A 10,521-nucleotide genomic window follows, 5' to 3' on the forward strand; every position below is an offset into this window, starting at 1 on the left:
TCAAATAAATCACACTCAATCCTAACATCTAACATGGTAGACATGTAAAATTTCATGGCATTTGGATGAGAGGAAGGAAGTCAAATAAAATCATAAAGTCAAACCAAGTTCAAGCAAGCACAATGAAAGTCAACAAGCATGGGTCAACTTCAAAAAATCATATCAAATTGAAAACAGATGAGAAATGAATGAGATTAACACCAATGCAAAGCTTGAGATGTCTAGTTATCACATATGAAATTTCATGATCATACAATATTGTATGAGAATTTCCCAAATGATTTGGCAACATATAGCACAAAAAGTCAACCATGGACTAGGCAGGGAAGAAAATTCACAATCAAATGGAAAACAGTACAATTAATTCCCAGAAAATTCATACACAAACTAGACATGTAGGAGATCATTCACACAAATTTTGGGATCATTTGGATGTAAGGAAGTGTGTGAACAAAATTTGTGAAAATGCATGTCATCCATGTAACACCAAATGTAACACTTAACTTCAGAAAATCATATCTCTCAATCCACAAATGATAAATGCACAAACTTTATATCAAAATGAAGGTGAGCATGTCTAGTTTTACCACAAAAAATTTCAAGACCAAAGGATGCAACATGAGTATTTCACAATTGTTTTGGCAACATGTATCATTTTTTGTCACATAACAAAAACCCTAGAGCCAATTAATATCCAATGATCAGAAAAAATATTAAAAATCATGACAAAATACTAGACATCAAACAGGGCATAATGCAAAAATTCCCACTGAATTTGGAATTGAAATGAACAAGATGTGATTTTTGCAAGTTGAATGATCAAATGGAATAATATGTGAAATTAAAATGAATTAAATGATTAATGGGATAAAGGAAAAAAAGCAAAAGACGAAAACGCCCCTCACTGAGTATGAAACTCAGCGTTTCATTTAAGTGGGCAGGTCAACGCTTGGTCAGCGGACACAAGGGCCAATCAGCAGCTTGCATGGCCCACTCTTCTAACCAATCAACTCTCGTCTTCCTCATGCAAAATAAACCCTAGTTATGCTACAGTAAAAAGTGAACGTCCACTATGCTTAACACAAAACCCCAGCAGCAAATGCCACGTTCCTTGCACAGTAACGAAAATGCCCACTAAATGGGACTTCAACTCCCCACCAGCGGGGCCCACGGCTTTTGAGAAAGCTGCATGGCCCACCTTGAATGGCCAAATACATCATTCTCAGACTGTGCCAATTAAATGCCAGGCAGAATAAATGAAAACGAATTAAAAAAAAAAGCAGCAACAGCAGGTTTTAAAACGGGGAAAACTTCAGTGTTTCCCAGGCTAGTGGGGCCCACGCCCATCCAACAAAACCAATGGCCAACAAAAGCGCAAGCAGGGCGATGTGCTGGGCCAGTGAGGTGAAGGCAAGGCAAATGTGTCGGTACATGCTGTAGCAGTATGATAAATGTTTGGAATTAAAAAGCAATCAGTCAAACATTAATCCTAGGACCAAAAGCAACAGTGGAAAAGCAAAATGATCAATTAAAATATCCTTTTCAGACAGTGCCAATGAAGGAATTAAAACCAAAAAGTAAAAAACAAAAAGCAATTATTCCCTAAAAAAACTACAGTACCGTGGCATAAACAGCATGGCTACAGTAAAGAAAATCCAAATTGCTTGGAATAAAAACCCAGTATCACATACAGCAACAAAAGCTTCAGCATATACATGTTCATCACAGTAAATTCTAACAACATCATTTTTTACTAAAATCAAAAATTCAAAAAAACAAAATGCTCCTCTAAACATGCTTAAACACAAATCAAACTCTATTAATCTTAAATCAAACTAGAATGGACAAATCATGCAAGAATATAAATGAACATCAATCTTAAATTTCAAATTTCTCACAGCATAATTAATCATTTTCAATGGTTCAAGTGGCATTGGTTTCAGCATAACAAGATCTTTCATAAACACAGCATGATTTTGGAAAATAGGTGAGTCAAAATCTTACTTGGATTTGAAGTGAACGGAGCAGCAGCGGTTATTTGAAGGTTGCAAGCTTAAACAGATGCTTCAGGTGCTTTGGAATGATGAATGATGAAGCTCTTTCAGCTCAAGAATGCTTGAAGACACACAAATCACAATCTGCCATTGTGGGTGGTTTGAAAATGCAGAGCTCAAGAGGGAGTTCCAGTCATGGTTTAAGGGTTCAAAATGCTTCACAAGGTTGGTTAAATGATGAAGGAACCAAGAATGCTCCAAGGTTTTGAAGATTCGAGCAGAAAATTCAATGGCGTGAAAATGGAAAAAATGAGAGAGTGAGTGTTTCTGGTTGGTGGCTGCGATTCTTAGGGTTCAGAAATGACAGCAAAAATGTCTTTTATACTTCTGTTTATCCTTGCTAATGGAAATGCTAAGTTGGATTAGCTTAAAGAAAACAAATTGCAAATTACTAATTTTGGCATGAGTGGAAAGAGAGGTGTATGTTCTTGCACGATTGGGCTTTAAACCAGGCTGTAGACAGACCACATTTTTGTTGTTTTGTGTGTGCTTGTGAAATGCTGTACTTGATTTGCTCTTTTCACACCATTTGCAAAAATAACAACTTATGCAACTTTGGTCAAAATGAGGTGTAATGGTGGTATGATGATGATTTAGGAATTGGAACAAGTCACAAATATGATTTAACACATTTCCCAATTGGCCAAATTAAGAAAAAGTCAAAGAATCAAAAAGTCAAACTTGAGTCAAACTTGATTTTTAAATGAAATAAGTCCAAAAATGCCATTTTGATTGGTAAGGTTTTGATGAATGAAATTTATATTTTTGGAAAGAGGAGGAAAAATGTGGTTTGTAGGAAAAAACCCCACCAAATTTGGCCTTATGGTTTGAGAGATATGGCTCTTTGAAGTTCACAAATTTCTGAAATTGAATTGATCATATCTTGACAACCACACATGGGATTTGAGAGTTCTTGGACTTTTTGAAAATGGGAAGACAAGATCTTCAACTTTCATGTTGGGCAAAAATTCATTTGGAGCTTGTATCATGATGCAAGTTGAGGATCAAGAAGTTTCCATTTTTGGCAGTTGAAATTACAGGTCCACTTGCTATTTTGGGAAATTTTCTGTTTGACTTGATTTTCTTCCATGATGAGGTTGGACATGATATATGAGACTTATACAAGCATGAATGAGCTCCTTCAAATCAATTCCATCCATCAAAACACTGATTAAATTCTCAGTTGACCAAGTTTGACTTTTCTAGGGTTTTGGACTGACTGTGCACTTCTGATGAATTCCAAACCCTAATTCCTTGAGACCTTGACTTCAAATGATGTCCCAAGACATATGAACTCTTGATTATTGACCATGGTGCCCAAATTCCACAAGAATGGCCACCATCCACTGCTTTGACTGACTGTTGACTGTCTAGGGTTTCTGATTGTCTGTGTATGAACTGATGACCTTTGAGCTTTCAACCCTTGACTTGAACACTTCAAATGAACCTCCAAGTCATGTGAACTTGTTGGACAAACCCTAGGGCTTTGATTCCTTGAGAAACACCCTTGCTTGATTGGTTGACTGATCTCCTGATCAGTTTGACCTAATTCTTGCTTGCTTGCTCTTGAGGCAACTGAGGACTATGCCAATGCTATGCAATGTATCATGATATGCTATGACTTAATATGAGATGGTATGTACAATGATAGGTGCAAATTTGAGGTGCTACAGCTGCCCCTATTCAATCAGCTGGGAACCCGAACGGATGATAGCAGTGGCTGTCAGACTTTCAGGGTAAACAGGGATTGAATACAAAAGAACCGTAGAAATTTGCACCGACTGGATATAATACAAGAATGCCTGTCAGGATCGGCAAAGAAACAGTCTTGAAAGAACAGTCCGTCTGGAACGGAAAAGAAATCGGCCTGAATATCGAAACAGAAACGTCGACCTGGATACCAAAATAAATGGTAACACAGGGATAACCATTGCCTGAGTGTCGCAAGTCAGTTTGAATACTGAGCATCGGTGTGTGAGAGATTTGATGTCAATCTGAAACATCGGAGATTGGCCTGATCGCCACCTCGGTATGAATACCGGAAGATTGGCCTGAGTGCCAAAGCGTGAATTGGTTGGTGTTCCAAAACACTCAACATCCTGAAGAGGGCTAGAAAAGCAGTCTTGTTAAAGGATGGACATTCGATTTCACCAGAAATACGAATCTTACTCGGCTGGGGAGGACGACTTCGACCCAAGAGCGCATGAGACATATTATCTATAGCCGTCAGAACGTAGATAATAACCTCGCATGGAAGATTATCCATAACCGGGTTGTAGGTTGTTAGATGAATAATCGACCGACAACATCCTGAAGAGAGCGAAGGCAAACTTGTTAAAGGATGGACATCCGATTCCACGGGGAATACGAATCTTACTCTGCCGGTGATAACAATCGAAAGATTGACCAAAGAGCGCATGAGATATATTATCTATAGCCGTCAAAACGTAGATAATAACCTCGCATGGAAGATTATCCATAACCGGGTTGTAGGTTGTTAGATGGATAAACGACCGAAAACATCCTGAAGAGAGAAAAGGCAAACTTGTTAAAGGATGAACATCCGATTCCGTGGGGAATACGAATCTTACTCTGCTGGTGATAACAATCGAAAGATTGACCAAAGAGTGCATGAGATATATTATCTATAGCCGTCAAAACGTAGATAATAACCTCGCATGGAAGATTATCCATAACCGGGTTGTAGGTTGTTAGATGGATAAACGACCGAAAGGAAAGGCATCTGGGTACCAGACTAGGTATGCAAAAGATGACCAATCAAAAGAGGATAAAGTTGCTAACTCGGAGCAAGTATCCAAAAAGAAAGTGAAGACCCAATGGGGACAATACTGCTTGATCAAGGCAAGTATCCAGAGGGGAAGAGAGTATCAAATACCACAAAGAGGGGATTACATCTACCGGTTTGTAGGCAGAAAACCACGGAAAAGTAACCAGTCATCATCGGGATGAGCACAAAGGGTTAATTCCAACAAGGGGAAGGAAGTGGGATTTTACAACTACCAGCTAGTGGGTAGGAAACCACAAAGATAGGACTTACAGCTACCGGTTTGTAGGTAGAGGCCAATGGAAAAGTAACCAGTCATCATCGGGATGAGCACAAAGGGTTAACTCCACCAAGGGGATGAAAGTGGGATTTTACGACTACCAGCTAGTGGGTAGAAAACCACAACGATAGGACTTACAACTACTGGTTCGTAGGTAGAGGCCAATGGAAAAGTAACCAGTCATCATCGGGATGAGCACAAAGGGTTAACTCCACCAAGGGGAGGACTGTGGGATTTTACGACTACCAGCTAGTGGGTAGAAAACCACAACGATAGGACTTACAACTACCGGTTCGTAGGTAGAGGCCAACAAACAATATCCGCCAGGGGATGAAAGTGGGATTTTACAACTACCGGCTAGTGGGTAGAAAACCACAAAAATAGGACTTACAACTACCGGTTCGTAGGTAGAAGCCACAGAAAAGTAACCAGTCATCATCGGGATGAGCACAAAGGGTTAACTCCACCAAGGGGAGGAATGTGGGATTTTACAACTACCAGCTAGTGGGTAGAAAACCACAAAGATAGGACTTACAACTACCGGTTTGTAGGTAGAGGCCACAAATTCCGCTGAGGATAAAATGAATGAGTGCCGGTTAGTGAGCGACTATTCATTTATGCCCCAGGGAAGCACGGGAGACAGCCAACAGGAAGCCAATTTAGGATCGATCCAAAAAGGCAGACTGAAACAAGACTCATCCTAATGAGGAAAGAACTCAATAGGGAAAACCCATCCCGTGTAGGGAGGGAACGGAAACAACCGTCATCCATGAGGATGTATCTCAGTGGGGAAATGGCAGGAAAGGATAGACACTTTCTGCTTAAGGGGTTGGCTCTACATGGAGAGATCGGACACACCCACATCTGCTTAAGGGAAAATCTACTGGAGAGATTTGTATCAACAAATAGCAGGAGGTAACAATCAACAGACACCCGGCAACAGCTGCAACATGAGTATCCGAATGCCATGATTATGCGTGTATGCATTATGCAGGATGAATGTATGATGAATGTTGACAAACAGACATGTTCAGCACACAGGTCCGGGAATCAACCGTCCGGAGAGAAAACCAAAGCCACCAGAGAGCAAAGAAAATCCACTGGGGACTGGGATAATAGGGAATAATCATCGTCCTGCAGGGGAGAAAAACCACCAGAGGTTTCCGGAGGGATCGTCAGTCACAACCGGAGAACAGAGTTCCACATACAGGCGCATGCGCCACAACAACTCGTGCTGAAAATCAGGGGTATCAAGAAGCAACCAGATCTCTGATGAGGATACAAAGGCATTGACAAAGCTCCTTGTGCAAACAAATCCACTGAGGGATCTATCTGAGAGAATGCCGGATTACTGGGATGTCAATCCACCAAATACCGAATCTTCAAAGAAAAACACCCATGCTGGTGGAGAGGAAGACTGGCCTGCTGGAGAGGCGAAAGTTGAAGTCTTCAGTAAACACTCTGCTTGGGGAACTGCCCCACAATAATGTCCGAACCAGCAAACTCGCTGGGGATGCCCCACGATAGGGCTCAAACAGCACTCTACTGGGGATGCCCCATAATAGAGCTAACAGGGATTTGGAGGAAGAATCTGTACTGCCGGGAACATGAAGATGAACATCTTCAAACAACACTGCGTCGGGCAACTTCACTGAGGAGAGACCATACGAGGTTCTGCAGGACAAAGATACAGTCATGCTCGAGATACGAACAAATGTCTTACCTGTTGGTAATCATACCACCCCCGGGAGAGCACTGTGGGTCTCCTAAGTATTCTTCCATCATTGTGAATGTTCACTTTGTTTAAGAACAATTTTTTTTGAAAAATTTGTTTATTTTGAAAACAATGATACTTTATCAGTTAAAACATGCAAAACATTTGTTGAGTTGAAAACAAATAAGAGTGCAAATAATGGGATAAAAGCTCAAATAGATGTAATGGAATGGTAGTCTGCAAAGGGCGAGACTCCATAGATCTGTACAAGTTTGAAATCGGTGATATATAATGGAGAGGGCTACATTGAACATAATGACCTTTCCTCTACCATTCTGAATTTTCGATGTATTCAAAGCTTCAGTCGACGACGAATCGAGAATCCCTGACGGATGACAGATGTGCAGCACAGTTTTGTCAAGATGCAGTTACTTGCCAAATCCCTAATTTTTGCCTAGATTGCCCCAGTGTGAGGTGTTCAATCTAGCGGGATGCAAATTCTTTTTTTTTTTTCAATGTCTCTAACTTTTGCCTGGATCGCCCTTTCGGGTTTTCAATCCACCGAGACGCTCCTTTTTGCCTAAGTCGCCCTTTGGGGTGTTCGACTTAGCGAGCTGTTTTGCTTTTTTTTGTTTTAGGCGAAGTATTTCTTGACTGCATCGGAATTCACGGGACGAGTGAACTTCTCCATCCATTGTTGTAAGTGTCAAAGCACTGCCTGAAGAGGCTCTTTTGAAAACATATGGACTTTCATAGCTTGGAGTTCACTTGCCCCTGGAATCGGGCACGAAAGACAAGACTTTCTTGAGCACAAGGTCCCTCGGAACACACGAGGCTTGACCTTCTTGTTGAATGCTTTTTTACCCTCTGCTGATATGACTGACCATGACACATGGCAGTTGATCTCTTCTTTTCGATCGAATTCAGCATCAGCCAACTTGGGACTTTGAGGGTGCTATCTTTCTTGTGTTTTTTTTTTCTTTTGATTTTGCACCCTCTCTTTTCTCTCTTTTTTTTTTTTTTTTACTTTCTTTTTTGATGCCCCAGTTGGCTGTTCTGCTGATTCTCGAGATGCAGCTGAGTGATCTTCTTTTCTTGCTCAAGAAGTCGGGAAATCTCGTCAGGAATCCCTTCAACATCATCTTCTTCCGCTTCGAATACAGGGAATTCAAAATTGGGAGATGACGTCCGATCATTATGTTCAATGGGTTTGAGAAACAACCTGCATAAAGATTTAGAGATGAAAAGCTCTTTGAAAAATCAAACAAGACAATCGTTATGCAGATGAAAAGATTGCTTTTATTCTTGTTTTTTTAAGGTTTTTTGTGATCACCAATTTCATGCAAAAGTGAAAAGGGAAAACAATTGGAAAAACAAATGTTTTAACATGAATTATTTGAATGAAAATATCATTGCACAAAATGTTGCCAACAATGCCATCACTTCTCCTTTTGGCATGGGAGAAGGGTTTTTAAACAAAGTGATTATTACAAAGACTTATGAACAACTGTAGGAAAGCCCACAGTGACCCAATTGTGATAGATCCCATCGGGGGCGACAACTGTCAGTATTTCTTGCATTAGCAGCTTCTGGTTTCTGAACAACCCTTCTGAAGAAAAAGTCGGCGCCCGCCCAGGACTTGTTATCTTCGAGCTTGATTAGCATTGGGACCTAAGTCCTCCAAGATCAGAATACCTGACCTCACAAGGTCTTGAACCTTCATCTTCAGCTGGAAACAACTATCCACGTCATGACCAGGAGCACCCGAATGATACACACAGTGTTGTTCAGGCCTATACCACCACCGAGGGTTGACGGGTATGGGCGGCGGGTCTCTGGGAGTGATCAAGTTCCGCTCTATCAGAGTGGGATACAGTTCGGCGTAGGACATGGGGATTGGATCAAAAATGATCTTCTTCCTCTCATTACTTGTACCAGCTTGATTATCAATGGGAGGCTGGTAAGCCTGCTGCTGAGGATGACGTTGTGGAGTCTGATACTGCTGAGTTGTTCTTCTCGGCTGTTGTTGAGTTTGGGTTGCTGGAATAGTCACTGCAGCAACTTGCCGATATGGTCCTCTATTTGCACTCCTTCGACGGTGCACAGCATTTGTCTCACCCTCTCCCCTTCTGGGTGCCCCAGAGGATGGCTTTTTAGAATTGGACGAGTTTGAAGAGCCAGGATCTTGTATCCTTCCTGCTTTGATGAGGCTTTCAGTTCGTTCTCCACAGACGACAACATCTGAAAAGCTACTGAACGGGCAACTCCCCAAACGATCCATGAACACACCTTGCAGGGTTCCAATGAACATGTCAGTCAGCTCTCTCTCCAGCATAGGAGGTTGCACTCTGGCGGCTAGCTCACGCCATCTCTGAGCATACTCTTTGAAACTCTCCTTGTCTTTCTGATACAAGCTCTGTAACTGAGTTCGGCTTGGCGCCATGTCCATATTGTGCTTGTATTGCCTTAGGAAGGCCTCACCCAAATCTTTCCAGCTTCTGACTGATTCTCGCTTCAGACCCATGTACCAATCCAAAGATGCCCCAGATAGGCTATCTTGGAAAAAGTACATCCACATCTTTTCATCGTCAGTGTAAGCAGAGATCTTCCTGAAGTACGCCTGCACGTGGGTGCGAGGACAGGAAGTGCCATTGTACTTGTCGAATGAGGGTGCCTTGAACTTGTAGGGGATCTTCAACCCTTCCACCAGACCCATGTCGGTCACATCAAACCCAAGGGAGTTCTGACATTCCATGGCTCGGACTTTCTCAGCAAGAGCATCCACTTTTCTGTCCCTCTCTTCGGTTTTCACAACATCATAGTCCTCACTGAGGAGAGTAAACGTGTCCTCTTGTTGGTTGACAAACGGAGCTGGATGACGAATCGGAGCCCGGGTAGCTCTGACATTGACCTCTGCAGCAAGAGGTTGTCCATTGATTCTTATTCCTCTCAACTCTTCCCCGACGGCATAGTCGTTAGTGGGAGCAGCAACATTGATAGTCTCATGAGCGGGTGCAGCAACAGGCGAAGCACGGTTGGATGTTGGAATCACAACTTCCTGTCTCTGGGCTAAGGCACGCAGCTCCTCTTGCCCCTGAACGACCCCTTGCATCATTGTCATGAACTGGGCCATGTTTGCCCTCATCTCGGCCAGCTCTGTCTGAACCTGATCCATACTTCTCTGTTGATTGAGCCTGGTTGAATACCGGTGTGGTCTTCGATCAGTTATCCTGTCTCAAAAGGAACCGGAGTGAGAAGGCAGCACAAGAACACCTGTTATGCAAATGATGCATGAAGTGTTTATGCATATGCTTGTTTTTATATCAAAGGGACCCAAGGGTTTTATTTGCAAACTTTGAAATATTTAAGCATTTTGATCATATATAAAAATATCTCATCAGATATATCAGGTGAAAAAATTTTCCCGGTTTTTTCATATTTTGAAAATTTTTGCAAATAAACTCCTTTGAGTTCCTTGAAAATTTTCTTTTTTCTTTTGATGATATGGATGCAGATGAATGCATGAATGCATGAATGCGACAAACACACTCAAGGAGCAAGCAAAGCACGCCAAACAAAGGTCGTGGGAAAGCTCATTGTATCCCTAATATCAATCATCCATTTTGGTGGATTTAGGTTTTCACCTTATCGACACCCAAGTTCCATTGATATTAACGGTACATGAACC

Source organism: Lathyrus oleraceus, chromosome 6, assembly GCF_024323335.1.
Source record: "Lathyrus oleraceus cultivar Zhongwan6 chromosome 6, CAAS_Psat_ZW6_1.0, whole genome shotgun sequence".
In the NCBI taxonomy this organism is placed as follows: Eukaryota; Viridiplantae; Streptophyta; class Magnoliopsida; order Fabales; family Fabaceae; genus Lathyrus; species Lathyrus oleraceus.